The sequence below is a fragment of the Rhineura floridana genome, chromosome 1 (assembly GCF_030035675.1).
Source record: "Rhineura floridana isolate rRhiFlo1 chromosome 1, rRhiFlo1.hap2, whole genome shotgun sequence".
Taxonomy (NCBI): Eukaryota; Metazoa; Chordata; class Lepidosauria; order Squamata; family Rhineuridae; genus Rhineura; species Rhineura floridana.
This window is the reverse complement of record NC_084480.1, coordinates 118135413-118142205: the sequence shown is the minus strand read 5'-3', so window position 1 is coordinate 118142205 and position 6793 is coordinate 118135413.

Below are 6793 nucleotides of genomic sequence, written 5' to 3'. Positions count from 1 at the left end.
TTTACACAATGCTGCCCCCAGTCCACCGGCCTGCACGTGGACTGGGTGTTCTAGTTTCCCGACGGCTCGGCTTTCCCCCCTTTCAGTCCACAGTCTCTGGCCACATGGCCCGGCTTTGAACAATAAAAGCATAAACGTTCCCGGCGTCGTCTTTCCTTTTCTTCTTCCGACAGTCTTGGCCTAGCCCCTCCCTGTCCCTCAGTTGCATTACCTGCCATCCCTGCAGTGGGAAGGGTCGTGTTGCGGGATGCCAAGGCTGAGTATCTCGGGACCTTCTGCTTCCTTTCCAGGCGCCTTCCTTCCATCCGGTGATCTATCTGTAGGCATAGCCGGATGAGCCCTGGTAGGTCAGCGGGGGGGGGAGGTCCTGGCCAACTCATCCAGGATTTCAGCATTTAATCCACTCCGGTACATAAACATCAGGGCGGCATCATTGTAACCAGTTTCCTGGGACAGAATTTTAAAAGCGTTAGTGTACTCGGAAACAGTCCCTTTAGCTTGCTTCAGAGCGCCTAGTTGCCGCGCTACTGTTTCAGCCCTTTGCGGGTCTTGAAACATCTCGGTCATCTCCTGTATAAATCCTCTGTACCTTCCTAAGACAGTATCCTTTCTCACGAGATACGGAGTGACCCATTTTGCAGCTTCTCCCTCCAGGAGGCTAATCACGAAAGCTACTTTAGCCCCATCGTCTGGAAATTCCGTGTGCCTGACATCCAGATATAACTCACATTGAGCCACGAAGGTTGCCAACTGATCACTTTGTCCCGTGTATTTTGGGGGCAATCCAATGGGAACCTTTACTACGGCAGCTGGAGGGGCTGTTCGCATCTGGTCTATCGTGGCCTTCAAGGTTTGATTATCCGTCTTCAGCACCTTGACTGCTACTAGCAGGGCTTGAACATCCGTCTGCAAATCAGCTACCTTAGTCCTCAAGAGTTCCACTTCTTCCGTCTCAGAAGTGGGGTTCATCCCCCCCGCTGCTCCCTTTGACATCTTGTCCCAGTCAAGTGAAGAGAGCGTTGAGGGTGATTTAGGTGGCTCTGTCAAGCTGTCAGGCCCAGGATGTGACTCAGGAACCAGACCAACGGCTGTAGTTAATTCATGTTTTATTAGGGTAATGTCCAAACAAAGACTGCGTTTTCTCATGAAGCAATACAGGGATACAGGTCCTGCGGCATTGGGAGAAAGTTGACAGAGCAAGGGACTTCTTCCCGCCTGTTCTTTAAGAAGGGGCCAAACGGGCGCGCAATCTTTCACTCCTCCTTAACTGCCCCTCAGGTACTGCCCGCCTTCCCCCCTTCTCTCCTGTCTTTTCAGCTGTCTGCGTGTGCGCGGTGAGGGGGGAAGCATCACCCCCTCCTCTTCTGAAGTTTCCGATTCCAGGATGGGGGATAGGGGAGGGGCTGATGGTAAACTGCCTCCCCGCTTTTCGGCTGTGAGCAGCCCTCCCTCTTTCCCCTCTTGCTCTGAGCCTGAAAGAGGGGGAGGCGTGAGAATGTCCAGGGAGGGCTCAGGCTCCCCGTTGCTAAGCGACCTTATCACTGGCAGTTCCTCTGTTTCGTCTTCGCTCCAAAGGGGGGAAGTTCCTCCCCCTTCCCTCTGCCATCCATCTGAATACTCTTCTCCCAACTCTCCGGGATCCAGCTCCCCGGGATTGGGACCCCAGCTCTGCCTTCCGGCACCAACAAACATACAAAAATATAATTCTCTATTTTTGGAGATGGCAGGTGTTGCCACCACTCACCATATGCTCAGAGGCACATGTTACCAAATTCTTCCAAGCTACATAGGAAGTGGATTGGACTGTGAAAGACCAACCCAAATGGTGTTTGCATTTTGACCCATTTGTAGGGCAGTCCAATATCTCAGAGAGGAGTTCAGGTCTCCTGCTCCCCTGGTGCATTCACTATAGCTGCCCAATTTCCCTGCTTTTTAAAGTTTGATAGAAATAGCTGTGGGCTCTAGGTACATTCTTAAACTGCAAGATTTTTTGCCTATTAGTGAATTTTTACCTATTCAGGGCAAACAATAAAAATAAAATGGTAGCACTGGCTGCTGAGGCTAAATTTCAGTGGATTTCAAGATACTCTTAGAAAGTCGTTCTATATGGGCAATTCCCAAACCATTCCTAATGATGGTCTTGTATGTTGCATGAATTCTGCATCAATTTCATGATGTGTGGACTCATTCCATCACTAGGAATAGAAAGGTAGACTCAGAGATACTGGTTGTAGTAATGGGTGTTGCCCTCTCTTCATATAGAGCTGGTTTGTGTTGCTTTATGGAGATAGTTTACAATTTGTTATTGATTTTCTAAGCTGTGAGCAAAATCATGTTTGTTAAGAAGCAAGTTGGAATCCATAAAATGTACCTGTTTCAGAAGGCAGTCTCAATACCACAGGGTAAAATAGTGGGTATACTGTACTTCACAGGTACTATATATTTTTGTCAGCAAGTTGGTATGACAAGCAACACCTGACTATTCTGCAAACTTCTTAGCATAAATGTGGCCCAATATTTCTACTCCAGCCCTTAGTATCCATTCCAAATCAAGCCTTCTGGATTTCCCCCTTACCCCGTGGGACTTCATGTAGAAATTATCAACTTTATAGCAAACAGTAATGGCTGAATCTCTGGATGTTCTGTACTCCATCTTTTGGATGCATTAGTTAGTAGGGAGATGCTTCCAGATGCTATTATTGGAGAAAGGGTCCAACATACATTCACTTCTGAAGTGACATGTAAATGGTAGTCACTGAAGTTCAGGCTTGTCATCTGCACATGTGGAGAATACTTTAACAACACCAGATTCCATTTGGAACTCATTAGAGAGTAGGATAATTTCAGAAATCACACTGCCATGAGCAAAGGAACTTGTCTATGAAATGTACTGAAATGTCCATTTGGATTTGGAATAATTAGGAATGGGGCTTAGGTTAAAATGCAGGAAAAATGAGGTAGAAGAACTAAAAATTAGAGTCTAATAATAAATATGTGTTTTTTCAACAGAGCCAGCTATACACTGTAAAAATACCAAGCAGATGATAATCAGCCACAAGGTCTTTTCACTCCTTGCCCATTTCCTCATTTGATCAGGTGCTGATATGATTTATAGGAAAATGGCAATTCTGCTCACAGTTGTTGTGCTTAGATATTGCCTCAAAAATATACTGAAGCATTAAGAGATCCAAGGGCTTCATCTTCGCTATCTCAAAGTGCTCCCTGGAGAAGGGCTGCTGGAATGTAAGAGTCCTAGTCTCAATACTTTACCTCTTTCATGCCTCTAAATGGGATCAGCCATCACTTCTGATTAATACAAGCAGCCTTTCCAGCAATGACGTTACACAATGTGCAGCCCTCTGATTACTTACAGTCATAAGCCTGGTCTTATGGAAATAGTCCTGCTATGCTGAGGGAAGGCAGAGAAGCATCTAGGTTAATAAAAGCTAATGCAATGGTTTGAAGTCTCAAGCGAGCAGAGACTGGAATGTGGCTTGTCTCTGGAGGTCAAGACATCTATACCATCATCATCTCCTAAGCTAGGACTGTGAGTGTTTGGCCTGACTTACTCTTCTGTATTTTTTACTGAAATAGGCACAGAACACCCAAGTTCTTATTTTTGCTAGAACAGTTGCCCTTGAAGAAGTCCTTGCAGAAGGTACTGGAAATTTTTAGCCTGTGCATATTAATACAACTTCACTAAGAATTTTCTGATGAGCTCCATGAAGGATTGTATTTATGTCCATCATGGGGTCACTGCCTTCTTTAATGAATTAATATTCACTTTAACATGTATATCTGAGACCTGAGCATGGAAGGGCCATAGCTCAGTGGTAGTAGAGCATCTGCCTTGCATGCAGAAGGCCCCAGGTTCAATCACTGGCATCTCCAAGTAGGGCAGAGAAAGATTCCCTGCGTGAAACTCTGGAGATCTGTTGCCATTCAGCATGGACAGTACTGAGCTAGACAGACCAAGGGTCTGACTCAGTACAAGGCAGCTTGATAGGTTCCTAACTGTTCCAGATACGTTCTAATTTTTCTTCTTACCTCCTTGCACTTCTTTGGTATGGGAATATGATCCAGTTCATTTCCAGCTTGCTTAGACTATAAACACTGATTTCCTTTTTAAAAGCCAATTATACGGGACCTGTGCTCATCCGAAATATTGTTAGGAATCCACCATCCTGACTTCCACCATCCTTGATCACTGACTTGGCCTGATGGGAGTTGTAGTCTAAGAACATCTGAAGGGCCACAAATTCTCCATCCTTGTTTTAAGTCTACTGCTAAATTTGCCCTTGTTTGCCTCTACGATATCTTCTATGAGAGCTTACCTTACTTATTCCTGTCACAAAGATGAGTTGTCATAATTTGTTTGTCAGAGTAAATTCCTTCTTGATAAAATGTATATGGGGTCCAATAGGTAACCTAGGATCACTTATAATAGCATCTGCTACAGATAGAACATGGAGCCTTTAATCTTCCTCACATGCATCTATGTAATTTAGTCTTACTGCTCTCTAATAGCCTCTGGATTCTTCTTGAGAACATCCTGCATAGATTCATTTAGAAATGGTTCACTGTGGCCATTATATATAAAAGAAATATTGGACTTCATCCATGTGAACTGTTGCCAGCACAGTGCCCTATGCTTAAAATTACAAGGCCAGCCTGGACTATGATGGGTACTCAGTTTGGTTTTGATCCTTATCCGCTGATGGATTTAGGATATTGGCAGAATTCTGACATCAAAATAAGCAGCAGCCTTTTTTTAAATAAAAAAGTTAATGATCTTCTGACCTTACCCCAGTTAATCAGAAAGGATGACAATTTCAAGCCTTTTGATATCTATAGAATTCATCTATTAAATTTGGCCCTGGGACTTGAATTGATAAATCCTCATTTTGTTTCTGTCCTCTTGTCTTTGAAAAATATCCCATAACATAAAATTAACTTACAGTTTTCTTAGAATTTAGAGGGTGAGCCATAGCAGGAGAGGAAATGCTTAGCAGAACCTATTGGGTTCAATCCCTGGCATATCCAGTAAGAAGCAGAAACTCAACCCAGTTTAAATGCCATCTGCAGCTGATGGGATTTGGATTTAAATTTCCAGTTCAGAAGACTCAATGCCAAAATTTGTTTCAATTTATACACACACACACAGGTGCTCAGTACTCAAGGCTGGCTAAGGACTGCATCCAACGTAGCACTAAGCCATAGTCCTGTCAGTCCAAGGATTTCCGCTTGTGCAACAGGACCTCTCCCCTCTCCTCTCCTCCCCCCATAAACCCCCTGAATCTTTTCTAGGGTTTCCCCCAACCCACTGGAGCAGATTTGGGGGGAGGTCACAGGGCACACACAGAGGGAAGGAGAGGGGGGGCAATCCCATTGCACAAGTAGAAATTTTTGCACTGACAGGAGGCTTTAGTTGAATATCGCCCTAGGTTATTTTGCCACCTCAGAAAGAAAATCAGGCACGTGTCACTCCCTGGGTGAGTGGGTGGGATCAAAAATGATAACATCAATAACTAACATTTCCTGCTCTTTCCAGATAACCCCAAAAACTGCCTAAGGTAGGCACCTCATTTTGCCTCAGGGTAGAGCCAACCCACTGTACTCCATGGGATGATATGGGCGGGAGGAAGGGGACGATGAACTGAGGCTAAATCAGAAGTGATTCCACCTAACAGTATCCCTGTATAAACCAAAGCTGTGAGTACACTAGTTGTCTGCAGCAAAACATTTCCATTGGCCTCTCCTGGAGGGGCAACCAATCAATTGCAAAATCTCTTTAAAATGATTTAAAAAAAACCCACTTAAGCTGACCCCACCAGGTTTTACAAGAAAAAGTGGTGGAGTTTGACTAGCATTGTGCGCCCATTTTCAGAAAAGAGAGGAGGAGACCCATGGGACCGGCAGAACAGTAAGTGTGTCTCTAGCCTATGTTTGCAAGTAAAGTCACAGGCCTATCCTGGCATAATCCAGTTGCATGTATGTTTATGCTTGACACGAACATAGGCAAGCATCTGAGAAATTTTGTAGGAAGAGCTAGTCACCTCACCAACTGCATGTGACGCCTTCTCCATAAATGTTTCAATAGTCACATGGTGCAGTCCCTGCAGCCAAAACAAGGGCATAAGCACAGCATAGTGCAGCTTAAAGGAGAGGAACAGTATTTCCTCCCACCCCACCTTGCTGCTGCTCCCTCACTTTCATCTCTTCCCACGATTGCAATAAACCTTCACTTCTCTGTGCTTTCATTTCTTTTTAAACAGCATCCATTCTTTGCTGGGAAACTATTGGGAAGGGGAGGAATTGTGGGTTTGATGAAAGGAACATGAAAGAGATTAAAACTCATCCACCAGGATTTCTGTGCCCAAAGCAGGGCCGTGATTCTCTGTCCATCACATTCAAAAGCAAATTCAATAGAACAATTAGAGATTATATATTTGTAATAGATGTGCAGCGCAATCTTATACAGGTTTAAGCGTGCTGAGTTAGCTGGGGCTTACTCCTTAGTGATTAGGATTGTAGTCTCCAGTCCTATATATGTTCATGTGGAGTGAGCCTCACTGAACACAGTGGAACTTATTTCCAAGCAAACATGTATAGGACTGTGCTGAAAGAAGGTAAGGCTGCAATCCTATAGCTACTTCCTAACAGTAAGCCCCGCTGAACTCAATTTTGGACCAATTTTGGAGCAGACATGTATGTGGGGGCCATTTCTCTTTCTAACTGAGCAACAAAAATAATGTTGCGCGCCTCCCCAATCTCCGAATGGTGAGATCTCAGG